The sequence below is a fragment of the Dasypus novemcinctus genome, chromosome 9, assembly GCF_030445035.2.
Source record: "Dasypus novemcinctus isolate mDasNov1 chromosome 9, mDasNov1.1.hap2, whole genome shotgun sequence".
NCBI lineage: Eukaryota > Metazoa > Chordata > Mammalia > Cingulata > Dasypodidae > Dasypus > Dasypus novemcinctus.
The window spans coordinates 26,754,265-26,778,535 of record NC_080681.1 but is presented as its reverse complement, the minus strand read 5'-3'; positions in this window follow the sequence as shown (position 1 = coordinate 26,778,535).

The window sequence follows — 24,271 nt, the reverse complement described above, 5'->3', positions numbered from 1 at the left end:
GGCCTCTCCATTCCCTACTTCCTATCCTTAGACCTGCCAGAGCAGCAGTCCTACCAGGTTCTCCACAGCTGGAGCCACAGAGGCTTCCTTTGGTAATAAACAAGTTCCTTCAGGTTAAAAGAGGCTATACCTATTCTGAAGGCACATTTGTGGGTTCCCAATAGCCTGGCCTTGGTGCTAACCTGGCTGTATTTCAGACAGGCTCTCACAGAAGCTCCTGGGAGATGCCTGCCTCAGTAGCAAGCTCGTTCGTTCTGAATGAGAAGAAATTAAACAAAAAGCCCAAGATTGCTTATTCCATAGGATGGTTAGAAAGTAAGAATCCCTGGACTGGCCAGTGGTTCTGAACTGTCAATTGATAACATTTTTTTTTTAAGCTAAACAAAGAATAATGGGGAGACATGCCAGAATTCCTGCTTGCCCCTTGTTGAATGGAAGCGCATCACAAAAAACTCAGGGTCCGCAGCTTGCCAAAGGAGTGTTTTAGTTAGCCAAAGGGCTTCCAATGCAAAGTACCAGAATTGGGTTGGCTTTTATAAAGGGGATTTATTTGGGGCAAAAGCTTACAGTTCCAAGGCTGTGAAGAGTCCAAATCAAGGCACCACAGGAGACATTTTCTCACCAAAGTCAGCTCTCACATATTGAAGCAAGATGACCACTGCTCTCTGCCAAGTTCTCCACCTTCCTGCAGTGATAGGCAAATCTGGCATAGGGCTTGTCTCTTGAGCTGCTGCATGGGCCCATCCCCTTGGGGGCTTCATGTTTAAGCACTCCTCTAGTCCTCTCTCATATGGCAGGATCAAATGTAGTGGCTTCCTTTTCCTCTGTTCTGTGTGCCTCACTCTCTCTGTGTCTTTGTTTTTAGAAAAAGGACAGATACTCAACCTGAGTCATGCCTCACTATGTAGTGCAATCAAAAATCCTAAATCAATTTTTTCAAGCAATCTATCAAAGGGCATCAACTGAATTTAATGCAATCAAAGGGTATCACACCCACAGAAATAGATTATTTTAAGAATATAATCTTTCTTTTTTGGGGATTCGTAATTTCAAACTGTCATAGGGAATAACAGTGAAGATAGTTGGGTTGAGTCTGATAAGCAATCAGCTTTAGTTTTTGCTGTCAAATCCCAATGACTAATCTCCTGAGATTGATGTGGGCCCTGGTGCCTTGCTAGTGCTGTGCATCTCCCGTCTGTTGCATTCTGAAGCCTCAGACACAGAAGTGGGACTTGGCATACCTGGGAAAGTCATATCCCATGACTGTTTTTGGTGATATGGAATTTCAAGAGCAAAAAGAAAACTTCTTGACCTGAGCAGGCTTCTTAGCCCCTGTTGAATTTATGTGCCATTACTTTGGAGCTCTGGAGATGACCTGGTCAGCCTAAATCTTCCCAGCCTTGCAATGGAACTGTCAGTGATTGTAGAAATTAATGCTTCTGATTTCCTGGGAGTCCTGAGGTCATGACTATCATGCAGTGTGGGCAGAACTCATCTCTAGACAGGCACACTAGCTCTGACCTCACACTGTAATACAGAGTCCTTGTGCCATTCTTTTCTAAGACAAGGGCTCACATCAGGTTTTCGAATGAGAATCCCTGCTGGTTAAGACTTTTGGTTCCACTTGTTACCTTGGAGATGTTATTCCAAGAGCATAATGTACATTAAAGCCTTTGACTTGAGACTTACCAAAAAAGAAAGAAAGAAAGAAAGAAAGCAGTGTGATCTCATAGTGCCCTAACTGGTGTCTCTCCCACCCTTCACCAACTTGTGGAGCAGACCCATGTGTGGACCACCGGTCCTGGTTCCAGAGGGAGCAGAGTAGCCCTCATGCACATACTGGGAGCATAAATGTCTGGTTCAATCTGTTTGAAGGAAGTCTGAGGGAGTCACCACCCCAGAACCTGCTGCACATGTAGAAAGCAGCTCGCAGAGCTATCCTACAAAATGCTGTGGGAGAGTAGTCAAGTTGTGCTGCCTGGAACAAGGGGTTGCAGACTACAGGACATCCAGTGCAGTGCCTATAACTGTGAGGAAACTGTTTCCTAGGGAAGAGAGGACATACAGAACCATTTGTGGGAGTTCCTAGGGTCAGGTGCATGGTCAAGACCAGATACATGTGCAGAAAAGATAAAGAAAGCCCCTCAGGAAGTGGATTTGGCCCAATGGATAGGGCATCCACCTACCACATGGGAGGTCCAAGGATCAAACCCCGGGCCTCCTGACCTGTGTGATGAGCTGGGCCACACGCAGTGCTGATGCATGCAAGGCATGCCATGCCATGCAGGGGTGTCCCCTGTGTACAAGGAGTGTGCCCCACAAGGAGAGCCACCCAGTGCAAAAAAAGTGCAGCCAGCCCAGGAATGGCGCCGCACAAATGGAGAGCTGACATAGCAAGATGATGCAACAAAATGAGACACAGATTCCAGGTGTCACTGACAAGAATATAAGCAAACACAGAAGAACACACAGCAAATGGACACAGAGAGCAGACAACTGGGGGAGGGGGGGTGCAGGGAAGGGGAGAGATAAATAAAAAATAAATCTTAAAAAAGAAAAAAAGAAAGCCCCTACACTTTGGTCTGGAGCTGTTCTCTAAACTGATTTTACTGGTAAACATTGAAGGAGAGCTCTTACAAAGACTGGTGAAGATGTTTTCTTTATTTCCCTCTTTTTTGTTGTTAAGTCTTGACAATAAAGGAAAGCTCTGCCACTACACCAACTGGATATATGAGATTAAAGAACAGAAGCCTCAATAACATACTAAAACATCAAAACGCCCAGATTGCAATTAAAAATTACAAAGCACACAAAGAAACAGGAAGTGCTGGCCTGGCAAAAAAGGAGATTTAAAGCATTAGAAACTATCAGTGAGGAGGCTCAGACCTGGGACATTCCAGACAAAGACTTTTTTTAAAAAATGGTCCTAAATATACTCAAGGAGCCAAAGGAAAATATGGACAACGAACTAAAGAAAATTAGGAAAACAACAGATGAACACAAAGAGAATATCAGTAGAGAGGTGGAAATTATCAAAAGGAACCAAACAGAGCTGAAGACCACATTAACCTAAATTAAAAATTCCCTAGAGGGGTTCAGAAGTAGATTGGAGTTGGCAGAAGAAAGAATCAGGAAACCTGAAAATAATTGAAATCATTCAGCCTGAGGAACAGAAGGAAGAAAGAATGAAGAAAAATAAATAGAGCCTGAGGAACCTGTGGGGCACCATCAAGTATGCCAATATACATATTGTGGGAATCCCAGAAGGAGAAGAAAGAGAGAAAGGGGCAGAGGGAATATTCAAATTATAATGGCTGGAAATTTCCCCAATTTAATGAGAGATATGAATATACATATCCAAGACTCTCAACAAACTCCAAACAGGATGAACCAAATAGACCCATTCTGTACCATGTTACAATCAAACTGTTGAACACCAAAGATAAAGAAAGAATTCTGGGAAACGGACTTGGCCCAGTGGTTAGGGCGTCCGTCTACCATATGGGAGGTCCGCGGTTCAAACCCCGGGCCTCCTTGACCCGTGTGGAGCTGGCCCATGCGCAGTGCTGATGCGCACAAGGAGTGCCCTGCCACGCAGGGGTGCCCCCGCGTAGGGGAGCCCCACGCGCAAGGAGTGTGCCCGTAAGGAGAGCCGCCCAGCAGGAAAGAAAGTGCAGCCTGCCCAGGAATGGCGCCGCCCACACTTCCCGTGCCGCTGACGACAACAGAAGCGGACAAAGAAACAAGACGCAGCAAATAGACACAGAGAACAGACAACCGGGGGAGGGAGGGGAATTAAAATAAATAAATCTTTAAAAAAAAAAAAGAATTCTGAAAGCCACAAAGGCTTTCATGTACAAGGGAGCCTCAATGAGATTAAATGCAGATTTCTCATCATCCACCATGGAGGCAAGAAGGCAGGGGGAAGACATATTTAAAATGCTAAAAGGTAAACAAACAAAAAATTGATGACCAAGAATTCTATATCTGGCAAAACTGTCTTTCAGTAATGAGGGAGAAATTAAGGTTACCAGATAAACAAAATAAGAGGGAATTTGTCACCATCAGACCAGTTCTACAGAAGATGCAAAAGAGAGTTCTGATTTTTTTTGAAAGGAAAAAACAATAAGCAATAGATCGAAGCCACATGAAGAAATAAATATCTCCAGTAAGGCTAAATATAAATGCCCATACTATTGTATTTTTGGTTTGTAGCTCCACTTTTACTTCCTACAAGAGCTCAAAGGTAAATGCTTAATGTAATCATAAATCAATGGTTCCAGACTCATAATGTATAAACATGTAATTTGCAGAAAGAATTGCGTAAAGATGGGGGGACAGAAAGGTATAGGAACGTGGTTTGTATGTACTATTGAAGTTAAGTTGGTATCAGAGCAAATGAGATAATTTTAGCTTAGAATGTTACATTTATGACAAAGAAAATATTGGAGAATATGCAAGCTCATATAGACAGAAATAAAAATACAGGCTGCCAGGGGTAGGGGCAAGAGAAATGAGGATTTAATACGTAATGGACGTAGGGTTTCTAGTTGGGAAGACAAGAAAGTTTTAGTAATGAAAGGTCAGGAGGGTATCACAATACTGTGAATTGTCGTTGATCCCCTTGAATGGTGTGCTTGGGATTACTTATTATATGAAGGTTATACATATGTTCTCAGAGTTTTAAAAAAAACACCAAAAAACTAAAAGAGAATGATAATTAAATACAATTTATTGGAAGCAGATGTGGCTCAAACAATTACGCTCCCACCTACCACATGGGAGGTCCCAGGTTCAATTCCTGGTACCTCCTAAAGAAGACAAGCAAGACAGCAAGCTGACGCAGTGGGCAGGCACAGCAAGCTGACGCAACTAGATGATGGAACAAGAGACATGAAGAAAGCATAATGAGAGACACAACAAAGCAGGGAATGGAGGTGGTTCACGTGATTAGGCACTTTCTTCCCACGTCGGAGGTCCTGGGTTCGATTCTTGGTGGCTTCTAAAAAGAAGACCAGCATACAACAAATAAACACAGCAAATGCAAACGTGAGAGGGTGGAGAGAAACAAGTAAATAAAATAAAACTTTAAAAAATAAATAAAAAATAAATAAATGCAATTCACGATATTGGACAAGATCTAACAAGGGAAGAGAAAGGCTCTAAGGGACACTATTGGTATATGAAAAAATTGGAATATAAACTTTAAGCTTTATATCAATGTTAAATTTCTTGAACTTGGTAACAGCATTTAACTGTTTACATAAGTGAATATCCTACTTCTTAGGAAATATATATGGCAGTATAGTTGGAAACTGTGGCACAGTGGCCTCTCAAGGAGAGACGAGCTATCTCCATGGCTACCCTTGCAATCTAAGGAATGTGGTAATTAAGAGTTCCGGGCAAACAGTTTGAAACTGTGAACTCTGAAAGAAAAGATGAGCAGATAACATTTGTGTAGTAAATAGAACACTTATCTTTGTACCTTGAGATAAGATTTTTTTAATTCCTTAGACTATGAATAATGTTGCTGGTTAACTGCATGTTGCTGCTTCTACCCATGTAGACTGGGGTATAAACAGAGCCCCTTGTGAACAATAAAGTTGTCTGAGGAGTCAATACTCGCAGACCCCCTGATCCCAGCTCTCTCGTTCTTGCTCTTTGTTTCCTTCTCCCTTTTCTTTTTCTTTCATTCCCGATACCCTTTGGGTCCAAATCTCCAAAACAGTATTAAGTATTCAAGGAGCATGATGTGTATATTCTACATTCCAGTTTTCAGAAAATGGATTGGTAGATGGATGGATAGATAGATGATAGATAGATAGATAGATAGATAGATAGATAGATAGATAGATAGATAGATAGATAGATAGATAGAATGATATTAAAAATGTGCCAAAACATTAAATTGATGGATCTGGGTATCTGGGTTTGGAGGTAAGGGTATGCTGGAATTCTCTGCACCAAGTTTGTATTATATATATTAGTACCTGACCTGTAAGTTTGAAAGTATTTCAAAATTAAAGAGTTTTTTAAGAAATAACTTAAGTAATAGCAACACAAGCATATTATTTAAAAATATCAGGGGAAAATGTGGAAAAGTTGAACAATTAATTGTTCCTCAAGAGACAGAGGGAAGATCCAGAGAGGTGCCTAATATCTTTTATTATGGGTCTTTTGAAACTACCTGACTTTTTAAAACTTATGTTTATGTATAACCTTGATAAAAATGAACATTTATTTTAAAATATCATGCAAACATTTTCCTTATAAGCCACCTCAGATTTTTTGAGAATCAGATGGGTAGAAATTAATTACAGGCTCTTTGTGCATTCATTTATCTACCATTGGTCATTAATTTACTAGATAATGGCCCTTGAGCCAAAACATGTAGAACTTCACTTCTATAATGCTTCCTTGAAGTTATCAAAAACGTACTGTTAATCTGATTCAATATCAAGAATTTCATGACAGATGCCATCCAAACTCTAAAAGTTTTCAAACCAGACCCTTCTGTGGCTTCTCAATTCTTAAAATCATTTCAGTTCTCCTTACGAGTGTTGGATATATGTTGTCTCTCTAGCAAACAAAAGCTGGGTATTTTCCTTCATATTGATGGTAGAGAGTGTTTCCTTTAAATAAAAGGTTTTAAGAAATTGCTGTATGCATTGACTAAGAGAGTGCAGCCTGTTCACCTTGGTACCAAGCTTCTGCTTCAGCTTTGCAAAAAGTTAAGCTAATTGTGGCAACTGCCTCCCGTGGGGTGCTGCTGATTAGCTGGAATACACTGAGTGTTATTGCTGCTGCTGATTGTCTCCTTCTGGCCAAGTCTTTTCCCATCAAAACAACTTTATACCCTGTGTTTGGCTGGACTATTAGAAAATGCCTCAATTCTGGAAAAACTTTTTGCACCATGCTGGCATGGAGAACCTTGCTGACCCTAATTAAGAACAAAACTCAAGTTGAAAAGTGGTGTGTTTTAAAAGTACTAAGAAGCACAATAGGCCCCTGTTCAAATCTTGATTACCCTCTGAAGCATTCTGATCTTGAATTCAGTCTGTACCAATACTTAAGTCACAGAAACTATGTCTTAGTCCTCATTCTCCAGGTGATTGCTGACTTCCCAGTCTGTCTGCTCTATAGCTCTCCCTCCCGAGCTCTGGACTACTCTGTCCAGCTGCCTATCAGGTGCCTCCATTTGAATGCACCCAAAATGACTCAATTACTGCTTGTTTAGTATGAAATGCAACCTCATGTCCCTCATTTATTCCTGATCTTAGTAAATGTGCCTTTATTTACCCAATCTTCAGTTCTATGTCCTGAGTATCACTCTAATGCAGTGCTTCTCTACCCTGGCTGACAACAGGATCATCCATGAAATCTATAGCAAAGCAGATGCTAAGCCTAATAAGTCAGAATCTCTAGGCATGAGGCTTAGTAAGTATAATTTTTAGAAGCACTACAGTAGTTATGCTACAGATTATGTTTGAGAACCACTCCTTTCCCCTTTCGGCAGTTGCTGTTTACAAGTAGACCCTCATCACTGCTTGACTAGATTATCCCTGTAGCTTCCCACTGCATTCTGTATAACATGTCTCAACCCTGTTAATCCACTCATTTTTTAAGAATAAATATTGATCAAGGCTTTGCCAAACATTAAGTTCTCCACCATACCACTAGAATCATTTTTCCAAAATGCATGTTTGATTGCAATATTCTGTTGCTTAAAATCCTACAATATTTCTTCCTTCACCCTCAGAATAGACTTCAAAGTCATTAATAGAGCATCAATTTAGCTCCATTTCTTCTACCAATGAAAATTCATTCAATATCTCAAACATGTTCTTCACTATTTCCAAAATATCTGCATGTCTAATGGGATTCAATGGTAATTACATTGTTTAAATACTCATGCATGAAATCATTTAGATCTGGTTTCAAAACACCACGCTGGTATGTTATCTATGTGTCTATGGCAAGTTGCTTAACTTTTTAAGTGTTAATTTTCTTCTCTACAAGATAGATATAATAATGACTACCTCATAAGGATACTGGGAGGAATAAATTAAATCATCTATGTAAACTGTGTAGCGCCAAACAAGTACTCAGCAAATGTGGCTATTATTATTTGCACAGTCATTTTCTGCTCAGAATGCTCTTCCTTCACTTATTTTCACTTGCATTATCTGCATTTAATATCTAAACTTCATTTAGTTCTATTTCTCTCCAGGAAGAATTCCCCTAATGTCATTCTTCACAAGAACTCTGACCTTTCTTCTGGGTTACCATCTGTATTCATATAGCCAATGAGCTAAGAATGGTTTTTACATTTTTAAGTGGTTGGAAAAGCAATCAAAAGAATACATGAAAATTATATGAAATTTGGATTTCAGTCCAACGGTAGCACCTCTTTATGTTTTGTCTACGCCTGCTTTCACACAATAGTAGGATTGAGTAATTGCAACAGAGACTATATGGCCCACAAAGCCTAAATATTTTCTATCTGGCCCTTTTCAGAAAAAGTTTACTGACCCCTGGTGTATCTTATCATAGCAGCTATCATCCAGTGATTTACTTTATTTATTTTTTTGCATTTATTTTTTTTCTCTTTATTTTTTTAATGCTACATTAAAAAAATATGAGGTCCCCATATACCCTCCTCCCCCCTCACACCACTCCTCCGCCCTTAACAACAACCTCCTCCATCATCATGAGACATTCATTGCATTTGGTAAATACATCTCTGAGCACTGCTGCACCTCATGGTCAATGGTCCACACCATAGCCCACACTCTCCCACAGTCCACCCAGTGGGCCATGGGAGGACATACAATGTCTGATAACTGTCCCTACAGTACCACCCAGGACAACTCCAACCCCCGAATCCTTACCCCAACAGCACAGTGCCTGACAAATAGTAAGCTCTCAATGTATCTTTACTGAGTGAATGAAAGAATCATCTTCTTGAAGATGTTTTTTTCCATATTACATGTCAATAATGTATGATTAAATATCCCAGTAGAATTCAGAGTAATAATGAGCATTCCTAATGTTAATTAAGCACTACCTATAACCACCACTTTTATAATCCTTATCATATAAATCTCATTAAAATCAACCCTATAAATTTAATCATATTATTATTATACCCTTTTTATATATAAAAGAACAGAGGCACAATGAGCTCAAGAAATTTGACCAAGGACACAGAATTAAGAAGTAGTAAGGGAAACAGACTTGGCCCAGTGGTTAGGGCGTCCGTCTACCACATGGGAGGTCCGCGGTTCAAACCCCGGGCCTCCTTGACCCGTGTGGAGCTGGCCCATGCGCAGTGCTGATGCGCGCAAGGAGTGCCCTGCCACACAGGGGTGTTCCCCGCATAGGGGAGCCCCACACGCAAGGAGTGCGCCCGCAAGGAGTGAGCCCCATAAGGAGAGTGCCCAGCGTGAAAGAAAGTGCAGTCTGCCCAGGAATGGCGCCGCCCACACTTCCCGTGCCACTGACGACAACAGAAGCGGACAAAGAAACAAGACGCAGCAAATAGACACAGAGAACAGACAACCGGGGAAGGGGGGGATTTAAATAAATAAATAAATCTTTTTTTAAAAAAAAAAGTAGTAGTAAGACCAAGCATTCTGAATCAGAACCCTCTCTCAATTACCATGTTATAATCCCTTCTCTACAGTGAAAATGAAGAGAGATTAAATAAGATAATGTTTTTGTTTTAATAAGCATCACTTTAAACTACAACATTTTAAAGTAAGTTCCAAAATAAAACTTGAACATTTAATCTAGTTCATTCTGGATAACTCCTAGCAGCGAAATACGGAAGAAAATATGCTGGATCACAGTATATTCTTGATTCTCAATTTATCTGCTGTTGCTGCCACTTTTGCCATGACAGAGATGCTGGAAAACATTCAAAGGGCCTAATTACAGCTCTATTTTAAAATGTATCTTAAAAGCTGAGCTATTTATTATGCTTAACATTAAAAGGGCATAGCAAGAATACATGGCAGGGACATCCAGGAAAATGACAGACTAGAAAGACATGGGACTCTCTTTTCTCCCAGAAAAATAGCTAAAGGACAGGCAGAAACAGCCTGGAAAAAAATCTTCTAGGGTTTAGGGTACCAAGGAAGGCTGAACACTGCCCTGATGAGAGAGGGACAAAGGAAAAGCATCAGTGTCAAAACTGTGAGTTAAAAGCAGCAGCTACAACTGCCAGCACCCTCCTCCACCCTATAGACACTTTTGAATTCTCAGGCCTCAGACCAGCAGCCACAGAAAAAGGGGACGTCAGGGATCCACCTCCCCAGAAAAAGGGAGAAAGACACACACACAGCCAATAACTGACTCAGCTTTTACCCACAAATTTGGTCTGCTGTGTCCCGTGAACCCATCCAGGCCAGGTGGGGCTGTCTTGGGAGCCAGCAAGAACCTAAAGAGATCCAATCCTCCCAGTCTCCCTTCCTTCTGACTGGAACTGGTGGGTGAAGATGAAGAAGGGAGTGGAATTATTCCCTACCTTGGAAAAGGGAGGAGGCTGCCATCTTAGGTTGGAGAACTTCCTCTGAGAAAGTTTAAATTATGAGGCTCTTAGCCTCCAGGGAGGGTTCTCTATCACATTGATGTAGGCCATGTTGGAGCAAACACACTCTGACCAGACTTTGAACTGAGAGGACTTCCACCTGCTAGCAGATGAAGGAAGTGCACATGAGAAAATTATAATTAAATAAGAGAGACTTTTCCAGCCTTGACTCCCTTCCTCCCTAAGGCCCTTGGTCTGCAGTATATTATAGGTCCAGAACCCAGATATGAGCAACTAATGAGGATAATCCTAAAGACCTAGATCATGTTAAACCAACAGTCAAAGAATACCAGTAACACACAGACTCCTGACACTAAATCCCTATGAAAGCGACAGAAATCGAACATCTGAATAAAGTCACAATCTTAATCAGATGCCTGTAAACTGGCAAAAAATTACAAGCCATACAAAGAAAATGGAAGCTATAGTTCAAGAAAAAGAATATATCAAAGCCCAAGAAGAGACACAGGATTTAAGAAAACTATTCAATGATATATGAACATGAATTTATAAAATCAAAGTAATGAGTTGAAAGACAATATGGCTAAAGAGATAAAGGATATCAGGAAGACACTGAGTGAGCAGAAAGACAAATTTGAAAACCTAATAAAAAAGTAACAATGCTCACAAGAATGAAAGACATGATAGGTGAAATAAAAAACACATTAGAAGCATACAACAGCAGATTCTAAATGATAGAAGAAAGAATAAGTGATATAGAAGACACAACAGCTGTAAGAGAAGAAAGAAAAGAACAGGAAGGGAAAAGAATGGATAAAATTGAGCAGGGATTCAGGGAGTTAACACGAAATGCAACAACATATGTGAAATTGGACTTCTAGCAGGAGAAGAGAAGGGAAAAGGGGTAGAAAGAGTATATGAAGAAATAATAGCAGAAAAGTTTCTAACTCTCACAAAAAAAATGAACTAACATGTCCAAGAATCACAGCATACCCAATCAGAATAAATCTGAGTAGATCTACTCCAAGACACACACCTTACAGAATGTCAAATGTCAAAGATGAAGAGAAAATTCTAAGAGCAGCAGGGGAGAAGCAAACCATCACCTACAAGGGATGCCCAGTAAGACTTAGTGTGGATTTCTCATTAGAAACCATGAAGGCGAGAAGGCAGTGATATGATAAAATTAGGATACTGAAAGAGAAAAGCTGCTAGCAGAGACTGCTTTATTCAGCAAAATTGCATTTAAAATATGAAGGTGGATTTAAAATATTCACAAATGAACAGAAACTAAGAGAGTTTGTATAAAAGAATCCACCTCTGTAGGAAGTATTTAAGGAATCCTTACAGCCTGGAAGAAAAAAACAAGAGATAGAGCCTTGGAAGAGAATATAGAAGACAAGGATAATCAAAAGAGAAAAAGGACAGGTAAAAATAAGAAAATGACACATGAAAACCGAAGAATAAAATGGTGAAATTAAATAATGCATTCACAGTAATATAATTGAATATGAATAGATTAAACTCTCCAATCACAAGATATAGGCTGACAGAATAGATAGAGGGAAAAAAGCTATCCATATGCTGCCTACAGGAGACTCACCTTAGACCCAAGTCTAAATGAAATGTTGGAAAAAGATATTCTACACAAACAGTAACCAAAAAAGAACAAGTGTATATTAATATCAGACAAAACAGATTTTAATGAAAAAAAAAAAAGAGATATAGAAGGCCATTATATATTAATGAAAGAAACAATCTATCAGGAAGAAATAGTAGTTATAAATATTTATGTATGCAATCATGATGCCCCAAAATACATGAGGCAAACTCTGGCAAAACAAAGGGAGAACTAGATATCTCTACAACAACAGTTGACTTCAACGCACCACTCATATCATTAGATAGGACAACTAGACAGAACAACAAGGAAACAGAGAACTTGAACAATATGATAAATGAGCTAGACCTAACAGACATACACAAAACATTTCACCCAAACTCAACTTACACATTCTTCTCAAGTGCTTGTGTATCATTCTCCAGAATAGACCACATGTGAGGTCACAAAGCAGGTCTCAGTAAATATAAAAAGACTGAAATGATAAAAACACCTCAGATCATAATGAAATGAAATTGGAAACTAGGAAAGAGAGTCCTGGGAAAATGGCATTGATGTATGTAGGCACTGCTCAGCTCTTTCACAAAAAAACAGCAAAGAGGGGGCAAAAAGCTACCTGAAGGAGCTGTTTTTGGAATCCACAGAGCTGGAAGTTGCAGGGCATCATTCAGGAGGGAGCAGAACAAAGAGACAAAGAGCCCAAAGGAAAACCATGAGTTGCTCATCCCTGTGGCTGAAAATGGAGGTTATTTGCCACCCTCAAGGCAAATAACCTCCACTGAACCACTGGCTCTCACCAGTCAGCTGAGTGGGAGGGAACATTCCCTGGGAGGAAGAGGAGTCTGGTGAAAAGTGCAGAATAGTATACTTTCAGTGGGTTTGGGCACCTCACCCCTTTTAAATTTCAGTGAGAATACCAGCCAGCACTGAAGTGGCCTCAGGGAGAGGGGAGAAGGATCTGCTCAGGGAGGCTGTCATACTCTGCCACTCTAGGAGAGAAGAACTTGGTCAGGAAGGGTGTGGAGAGAGGCATCTAACTAGCCTGGCCCCTGAAAACTGTTAGAAGTCCAACTCGCCTAAGGGGAACAAAGGCAGGAAGAGCCAGATAAGCTTTCAAAACCCCATTTTGGTTATACAGCCACTGTAGTGCAGTGGGAGAATTCCTGCCTTGCATGATCAAAGTCCATGGCCCAAGTCCTAGTGCCTCTTAAAAGAAAGAATCCAGGGAGAGAGAAGGCACACAGCTTGCACCTTATGATAGACAATGTACATACTGAGTTTCTTCTGTTTTGTTTTATGGTTTCTTGGGTCTTTTTTCCTTTTTTTTTTTTCTTTTTTTTTTTCTTTTTCCTTAATTTTATTCACTAAAACTGGATACATCACCTGCAGAGGACAAGTTGCAGGGTGATTAACTGATGAGCACCAGCAGTCTAAGAAGGTCCCTAGGGGCCTAAGAGGGAAGGTTGTTTCCCCTGAGTTGTTTCTTGCTTGTTCTTTACTCTTCCTTTGTTTTTGTTTTTTTGTTTTTTGGGTTTTTTTTTTTTGCTTATATTTTAACCTACTTTATTTCTCTTCTTTGCTTCATTTTTGTGTCTTCTGACTTCTGTTGCTTCTTTTTCATTCTACCACTTCTTGTTTGGTCTTCATTTTTTTCTTTTTTCTCTCTCTCTTTTTTTCCTCCTATTCTCTTCTCATCTGTCCAGCCTTTTAATTCATTCAATCTTTTTTCTATTTTGCTTCTTGTTTTATATTTTTCAACTCTAATTTTTTTTATTCTTATTCCTTTGTAATTTTTATGATTTTTTATTTGTATTATATAATTTCCTAGCTCTGGCATGGTTCCTCTTCTAACTTTTTTGTATTATTATTACTATTATTCTTTTTCCCTTCTTATCTCTTTCCTTTTCTCTGGTCCTAATATTTTTTTCAAGGGAACACAGACAACTACAAAGATATAGAGTAAGAGGAACCAAGTATCAAAAAGTAACCTTATCACACACAAAGAAGCAATAAACTAAAACCCTAGAGTAGAAAGAGAAGCTAACCACCAAATAAACCCATCAAGATAAAGAAATGCATCGACACCAACAAAAAGTTACAAACAATACTAAGAAACAGGAAGACATGGCCCAGTCTAATGAGAAAACTGAAAAAACAGGGGGAAATGCAGAATGTGGAAAAACAATCAAAGATGATGTATAAACAAATATCATGAATCAACTTAATGAAATGAAGGAAGAAATAAAGAATATTAAGAAGACACTGGGGGAACATACTGAAGAAATTGTAAACATTCATAAAAAGATAACGGACCTGATGTTGCTGAATGGCACAATATAAGAAATCAAAAATACACTGGAAGCTCATAACAGCAGATTTGAACAGGCAGAGGGGAAAAAATCAGTGATGTTGAAGACAGTACATCTGAAATCAGAATCAGACAGATAGTGGAACAGATAGATGAAAAGATAGAAAAAAATCAGCAGGGACTTAGGAATTTGAATGACAACATAAAAAGCACAAATATAAGCATTATAGGCTTCCCAGAGGAAGAGGAAATGGGAAAGGGGGCAGAAGGAGTGTTAGAGGAAATAATGGCTGAAAATTCCCTAACACTTTTGAAGGACATGGACATACATGTCCAGGAAACACAGCATACCTGAAACAATATAAATCCTAACAGGTCTACCCCAAGACATATGCTTAGCGAATTGTCCAATGCTCAAGACAAAGAGAAAATACTGAAAGCAGCAAGAGAAGAGATCAATCACATACAAGAGAAGCTTAATAAGATTAGGGGCTAATTTATCATCTGAAACTATGGAGGCAAGAAGGCAGTGGTATGAAAGAGTTAAGGCGGTAAAAGAAAATAACTGTCAGTCAAGAATTCTCTATTCAGCAAAGGTGGCATTCAAAAATGAGGGAGAGTTCAAAATATTCACAGATGAACAGAAATTAAGAGAGTTTGTCAACAAGAAACCTGCCCTTCAAGAAATACTAGAGGGAGTTCTGCAGGTTGAAAGGAAAAAGAAAACAGGAGAGAGAGGGTTGGAGGAGATTGTAGGAAAGAAAATTATTGGTAAGAATAACTAAAAAGATAAAAAGAGAAATAAAAACAACACATAGCATACATAAACCTAAAGAAAATATAGCTAATGTAAGTAATTCCTTGACAGTAATAACATTCAATGTTAATGGATTAAACTCTTCAATCAAGAGACAAATTGGCAGAATGGATAAGGAAATATGACCCATCTATATGCTATCTACAAGAAACTCACCCTAGACCCAGGGATGCAAGGAGGCCGGAAGTGAATGGTTGGAAAACAATTTTACATACAAACCATAATCAGAAAAGGACTGGAGCAGCTATATCAATAATGGACAAAATAGACTTTAAATGCAAAATTATTGTAAAAGACAAAAATGAACACTATATATTTATAAAAGGAGTAATCAAGAAGAAAGAACAATCATAAACATTTATGCACTTAACCAGGCTCTTCAAAATACATGAGGCAAACATTGGAAAACCCAAGTGGAGAAATAGATGCCTCTACAATTTTATTGGGGGACTTTAGTAAACCATTATCATCATTAGAGAGAACATCTGAACAGATGATCAATGAAGATACAGAGACTTTGAATAATACATTAGAAGATTTGGACCTAATAGACATATACAGGACATTATACCCAAACACAGCAGGATATACTTTCTTCTTGAGTGCACATGGATGATTCTTCAGGATAGATCACATGCTAAGCCATAGAAAAACTCCCATAAATTCAGAGAGACTGAAATTATACAAAGTAATTTCTCTGACCATAATGGAATGAAGCTGAAAATCAGTAAGGAGCAGAGAAACAGATTAGGCACAAAGATATGGAAGTTAAACATCACGTTCTTAGACAATCAGTGGGTCAAGGAGGAAACTGAAAAAGAAATCAGTAACTACCTTGAAATAAATGAAACTGACAGCACAACACAGCAAGCCTATGGGATGCAGCAAAAGCAGCACTGAGAGAGAAATTCATAGCCATAAATGCCTATCTTAAAAAAGAAAAAATTGCTAAAATCAAAGACCTAACTGCACACTTGGAGGAACTAGAAAAAGAATAATAAACTAACCCCAAAGCAAGTAGAAAGAAGGAAATAACAAATATTAGACCAGAACTAAATGAAATTGAAAATAAGAAAGCACTAGAAAAAATAAACAGAACCAAAAGCTGGTTCTTTGAGAAGATTAATAAAATCGACAAACTGTTGGCTAGACTATTAAATTTAAAAAAGAGAAAAAAATGCAAATACATAAAATAAGAAATGAGGAAGGGGATATCACCTCTGACCCCACAGAAATAAGGTCTATTATAAGAGGATACTTTGAAAAATTGTATGGCAATAAGATGGATAATTTAGGAGAGATGGATAAATTCTTAGAAACACACAAGCAGCATACATTGATGAAAGAGGAAGTTTGATGAGCTCAATAGATGAATTACAAGTAACAAGATTGAATTAGTCATCAAAACTCTCCCAAATAAGAAGAGCCCTGGACTAGATGGCTTCACAGGTGAATTCTACCAAATATTCCAGAAAGAACCAGCCAATCCTGCTTAAACTCTTCCAAAAATTAGAAGTGGAGGGAACATTTCCTAACTCATTCTATGATGCCAACATAACCCTAATACCAAAGCCAAACAAAGGTGTCACAAAAAAGGAAAAATATAGACCAATCTCTCTAATGAATCTAGATGCTCAATCTAGATGCTAAAATCCTCAACAAAATGTGTGCTAATTATATTCAACAGCATACTAAATGAATTATGACCAAGTGGGTTTCATCCATGGTATGCAAGGATGGTTCAATGTAAGACAATCAATCCATGTAATACACCACATAAACAGAATAAAAGAAGAAAATTGGGTGATCATTTCTATATAAGCAGCAAAAGCATTTGACAAAATACAGCACATTTTCCTGATGAAAACACTTCAAAGGATAGGAATAGAAGGAAACTTCCTCAATATGATGAAGGGTATATATGAAAAACCCACAGCTAACATCATATCCAATGGTGAGATGCTGAAGCCTTTCCCTCTAAGAGCTGGAACAAGATAAGAATGCTCACTGTCTGTGCTCTTATCTAACATTGAGTTAGAAGTACTTGCTCAAGCACTTAGGCAAGAAAAAGATGTAAAGGGCACTGAAATTTGAAAGGAAGAAGAAAAATTTCACTGTTTGCAGATGACATGATCCTATACAGAGAAAGCCCTGAGAATTCTACAACAAAGCTTCTAGAGCTTATAAATTAGTTCAGTGAAATGGCAGGTTATAAGATGAATGTGCAAAAATCAGCAGCATTTCTGTTACACCAGTAATGACCAATCTGAGGAGGAATTCAAGAAAAACATACCATTTATTATAGCAACTAAAAAATCAAATACCTAGGAATAACTTTAACTAAAGATGTAAAAGACTTGTACACAGAAACTACAAAACATTGTTAAAGGAAATCAGAGAAGACCTAAATAATTGGAAGAATATTCCCTATTCATGGATAGGAAGACTAAACATCATTAAATGTCTATCCTACCCAAACTCATTTACAGATTTAATGCAATCCCAATAAGAATGACCACATCAATTTTTTACTGATTTAGAAAAGCTAGCTATGAAATTTATTTGGAAGGGCAAGGGGCCCAAATAGCCAAAGATACATTGAAAAAGAAAAATGCAATCAGAAGAATCACACGTCCTGACTTTAAAACATACTACAAAGCTACAGTGGTCAAAACTGCATGGTATTGAGACAAGGCTAGACATACTGACCTATAGAAACAAATCGAGAGTTCTAATATAAATCCTTCCATATACAGTGAACTGATCTTTGACAAGGCCACCAAGCCAATTCAACTGGCAGGGAATGGCCTCTTCAAACAATGGTGCTTGGAGAACTTGGTATCCATATCCAAAAGAATGAAAGAGGAAAACCATCTCACACATCACACCTTATACAAAAACCAACTCAAAATGGATCAAAGATCTAAATATAAGAGCCAAGACCATGAAGATCTTGGAAGATAATGTAGGGAAGCATCTACAAGATCTTGTAGTAGGAAATGATTTCATGAACTTTATACCCAAAGCACCAGCAATGAAAGGAAAAGTAAATAAATGGAACCTCCTCAAAATTAAAAACTTTTGCACCTCAAAGGAGTTTGTCAGGAAAGTGAAAGGGCAGCCTAGTCAATGGGAGAAAATATTTGGTAACCATATATGCTAATATTCAGCATATATAAAGAAATCCTACACCTCAAATATAAAAAGACAATGCATTTAAAAAATGGGCAAGTGATTTAATTAGGCATTTCTTCAAAGAAGAAATATAAATAGCTAAAAAGCACATGAAAAGATGCGCAACATCACTACATGTCAGGGAAATGCAAATCAAAACTATAATGGGATATCATCTTACACATATTAGCATGGTGGCTATTAAAAAACAGAGGACTACAGGTGTTGGAGAGGATGTGGAAGAATGGGAACCTTCATCCACTGCTGGTGGGAATGTAGAATGGAGTAGCCATTGTGGAGCTCAGTTTGGTGGTTCCTCAGGAAGCTAACTACAGAGCAGTCATATGATCCAGCATTCCCCCCACTGACTCTTCTGTCCCTTCTATTTGAATCTATAGTTAGCACTAGAGTTCATAGGTTTATGTCGAAGAGACTTAAATCTTTGGGCCTTACATGGGTCATTTGGGTCCTGAATCTCAACAGAGTTGCAACACCTACTCTCCAGTTCATTGGACTCACACAGGACAACTAACAAGGACATGATGATAGACAGTGACCATCCCAAGGAACAGAGAGTCTGCAACTGCAAGCAAGATAGTCACATTCATCTGCCCCATGGGATCTAAGCTCCTTCTCAATTAGAGGCAGAGTGGACATCACCATCCCAGAATCCTCATTATTGGGGAATGAATGATGAACTAGAGTAGATTTATTGTTATTCTACTATAGACTTATTGTGATTCTAGCAATGGAAGAACTTTTATTACTGACGTGGAGGCAGTGGCCACCGGAGGTTCTGAGGGGAGGGAGAGGGGAAAATAGGTATAATATGGTGGCATTTTCAGGACTTGGGGATTGTCCTGAATGACACTGCAATGACAGATACAAGCCATTATATTCCTTGTCAAAACTTACAAAATTGTGTGGGAGAGAGTGTAAACTACAGTGTAAACGATAATCCACACTTAGTTTTAATGCTCCAAAATGTGTTCATCAATTGTAACAAATGTACTACACTAAAGAAGGATGTTGTTAATATGGGAAAATATGGGGGCAGTAGGTAGTGGTGCATATGGAAATCCCCTATATTTTTTATGTAACATTTATATAATCTAAAAATCTTTTTAAAATATTTAAAGTATATTAAAAAATAGATGGGAAAGAGATAAAATCTCAAATGTGTGGAAGCTGAACAACATACTCCTAAATAATCAGTGAGTAAAAGAAGAAATTGTAAGTGAAATTAGTAAATATATTGAGATGAATGAAAACGAGAACACAGCTTATTAAAACTTATGGGATACAGCAAAGAAAGCATTGCTGAGAGGGAAATTCATAGCCTTTAATGCCTATAACAAAAAAGAAAAAAGAGCTAAAATCAAAGATCTAGCTGAAAAAATTGGAGGAATTTGAAAAAGAATTGCAAGCCAATGCCAAAGCAAGCAGAAGGAAAGAAACAATATAAATTAGAGCAGAAATAAATGAAATTGAGAACAAAAAAAAAAGAGAGAGAGAAAGAGAGAAAATCAACAAAATCAAAAGCTGGTTCTTTGAGATCAACAAAATTGACAAACCATTACCCAGGCTAACAAAGAAAAAAGGAGGGAAGATGCAAATAAATGAAATTAGAAATGAAAGGAGGAAAGTTGTGACTGACCCCGAAGAAATAACAAAGATCATAAGAAGATATTATGAGAAACTGTATGCCAACTAGACAACCTAATGGAAATGGACAAATACCTAGAAATACACAAACAACCTACACTGATGCTACAAGAAATACAAGAACTTAGCAAACCAATCACATTTAAAGAGATTGAATTAGTCATCAAAATCTCCCAACAGGGAAGTGGATGTGGCTCAAGCAAATGAGGACTCGCTTACCACATGGGAGGTCTATGGTTTGGTTCCCTTTGCCTCCTAAAGAAGACAATGAGCTAGTAGGATGGGCAGGCACAGTAAGCTGAAGCAAAAACATAATGAAAGAAAAAACATAATGAAAGATACAACAGAGCAGGAAACAGAGGTGGCTTAAGTTATTAGGTGACTTCCTCCTACATCAGAGTTCCCAAGTTCAGTTCCTGGTGCCTCCTAAAGAAGCCATTAAGACAATAAAGCAAGTACAAATAACAAGGGGGTAGGGAGAAATTTAAAAAATAATAAAATATACCTTAAAAAAGAAAAATCTCCCAACAAAGGAAAGTTCAGACCCAGATGGCTTCACAGGCAAATTCTACCAAGCATTCCAAGAAGAATTAACACCAATCCTGTTTAAATGCTTCCAAAAAACTGAAGAGAAAGGAGAATTACCCAACACATTCTACGAAGCCAACATCACTGTAACACCAAAGCCAGATAAAGACACTACTTGAAAAGAAAATTACAATCTCTCTTTCTCATAAACACAGATGCAAAAATTCTAAACAAAATACTGGCAAATAGAATCCATCAGCTTATCAGAAGACTTATATACCATGACCATGTGGGATTTATTCCTGTTATGTAAGGGTGGTACAACATAAGAAAATCAATTAATGTAATACATCACATTAACATATTGAAGGGGGAAAAAAACACATGATCATCTCAGTTGATGTATAAATGGCATTCAACTAAATCCAGCATCCTTTCTTGATAAAAACAGCTTGAAAGACAGGAATAGAAGGAAAATTCCTCAATATGATAAAAGGTATATATGGAAAACCCACAGGCAACATTCTGCTCAATGGGGAGAGACTGACACCTTTTCCTCTTAGATCAGGAACAAGACGAGGATGCCTGTTTTCACCATTGTTATTCAACATTGTCTAGAAATTCTAACTAGAGAAATTAGACAAGGAAAAAATAAATAAAAGGCATCCAAATAGGAAAAGAGAAGGTAAAACTTTGACTATTTGTGGATGACATGATCCATATTTAGAAAATTCTGAAATGTCTACAACAAAGCTTCTTGAGCTAATAAACAAGCTTAACAAAGTGGCAGGATACAGATCAACTTGCAAAAATCAATAATATTTCTGTACACTAGAACTGAACAATTTAAGGAGGAAATCAGGGGGGAAATTCCATTTACAATAGCAAGAAAAGGCTCAGATACCTAGGAATCAATTTAACCAAAGAAGTACAGGACCTATATGCAGAAAATTATGAAACAATGCTAAAAGAAACCAATGAAGACTTAAACAAATGGAAGGACATTCCTTGTTGGTGGACTGGAAGATTAAATATCATGAAGATGACAATCCTCCCCAAACTGATTTACAGATTCAATGGAATACCAATCAAAGTTCCCACAATCTACTTTATGGAAATAGAAAAGGCAATTACCAAATTCATTTGGACAGGTAAGTGCTCCTGAATAGCCAAAAGCATTCTTTAAAAAAATAGCAATGTGGGAAGAATTTTGCTGCCTGAACTTGAAACATATTACAAAGCTACGGTGGTCAAAACAGCATGGTATTGGCATAAAGATAGAAACGTTGTTCAGTGGAATAGAACTGAGAATCCAGAAATAAACCCTCACCTCTATGGTTAACTGGTTTTTGCAAACCTACCAAAGCCATGTTAATGGGACAAAACAGCCTCTTCAACAAATGAACAAATGAAGCTGGGAGAACTGAATATCTATAACCTAAGGAATGAAAGAGGCCGCCTATCTCACTCCCTATACAACAATCAATTCCAATGGATTCATGACCTAAATATATAAGCCAGGATCATAAAACTACTCGAAGAAAATGTAGGAAAACATCTTAAAGACCTTGTGGTAGATGGTGGTTTTTTCGACCTTACACCCAAAGCATGAGCAACAAAAGGAAAAATAGATAAAGGGACCTCCTCAAAACTAAACACTTTTGCACATAATAGGAATTTGGCGAAAAGATTAAAAGGCAGCCAATTCAATGGGAAAAAAATACATACTTCAGATATGTAGTATTTAGAAACTACATATCTGACAAGAGTTTAATATCCATGATATGTCAAGGGATCATAACTCAACAATAAAAAGACAAAGACATATTTAAAATATGGACAAAAGACTTGAATAGACATTTATCCAAAGAAGAAATACAAATGGCAAAAGAAAAAAAAAAACCATGGAAAAAATATTCTACATCACTAGCAATTAGGGAAATGCAAATAAAAACTACAATGAGATATCATTTCACACCAATCAGCATGGCCACTATTAAAAAGACAGAGAACTACATATGTTGGAGAGGATGTGGAGAGATAGGAATGCTTATTCACTGTTGGGGGGAATGTAGAATGGAACAGTCACTGTGGAGGACTGTTTGGCAGCTCCTAGAGAAGGTGAATATAGATTTGCCATGTGACCCGGCAGTACCACTACTGGGTATATACCCAGAAGAACTGATATCAGAGACACAAACAGACATCAGCACACCGATGTTCATAACTCTATTATTCATGATTGCCAAAAGGTGGAAACAACCCAGATGTCAATCAATAAATGAATAAACAAACTGTGAAATGACACACAATGGAGTAATATTATGCGGCCGTAAGAAGAAATGAAGTCATCAAGTATACAACAACATGGATGAGCCTGGAGGACTGTCAGGTCAGGATCAAGTCCACCTCAGAAGCTGCTATTATTGTACCCCAAATATAGCAAAGAAGTATCCAGGACATTAGGCCATTTAACTATTGGGCTCTAGCGCCCTCTTCATTCCACCCTTTAAATGGCCAGCATCTTAAGGGCTCACTGCCACAGGGCTGCACTCTGAGCCCAAAGGCCACAGCGACAATATAAGGCACAAGAAAATATAACTAAGAAAGTTACAGAACCAATGTTGATTAATACAACATAACCCATTTCCAAGTGGATCTCAGATAGTCCCACCAATACCCGGTTCGACTACTGACAACAGTACAATTACAAAGAAACGGGGGGATCCATCCCACTATTCTCCAGGAATCGTTGTCACACTGTTCAATACACTGGGTACTAGTTCCTTTAATGTTACATGTTCAGCTGGAAGTCCCTCCTCCCCCATTATAGATAGCATAACTCACTGGGGAGGCAGGTATTGTCCATATCTCTGTGGAGCAGTGCTTCTACTTGTCTTCGTATTGTTTCCCATTCTGGTGTGGACGGGTCATTTGTCTGAAGCAATGTCCAATTAACCTTGGTCACTGGGGCAGTGGTCCATGGAAGGCCTTCTGCTCCTTCTGCTGGCAGGTCAGTGCAGACCAAGCAACTGGTTGTGTTGTGAATTCAGGCATAGTTATGAGCCCATGACAGTACAGTATTGGCTGCTGTCAGCCTGGGTAGAAAGACAGCAGGTCCAAAGAAACCATGAGAGGTAAATCACGTCCCTCAGGCAATATACATGTGACCTGTTCATTTCGGGACAGAACAGTGGCAGGCACCGGTGCCGCCCTGGTCTGGAATACCAAACCTTGTCTCCCCTCACTGAAGTCAGCCTCAGAGGGGATAGCTCCACTGGGAGCAATGGTATGGGCCACATTTGTAAGACTAAAGTTCCCCTCAGAAAGGATCTCCATGAATTTTCAGGCAGTGCAACTTGTACCTCAGCTGGCCATTTACAAACCCATGGTGCCACGGTCAACCCCCTCTTCATGCCATCTCCATGTGGTAACAGGATGGCTCTCCAAGTGGGGACTTCAGTTACAACAGTCCATGGCCAGGTCCACACCGCTGTTTGTCCTGACCCCAAGACAGTGGGGGCAGGCAATACCAAAGTTCCATCGAAAACTTCAGGAAATGCAAGAGAGTCTGAGGGGCTCATTATTACATATAAGGGTAAAGCA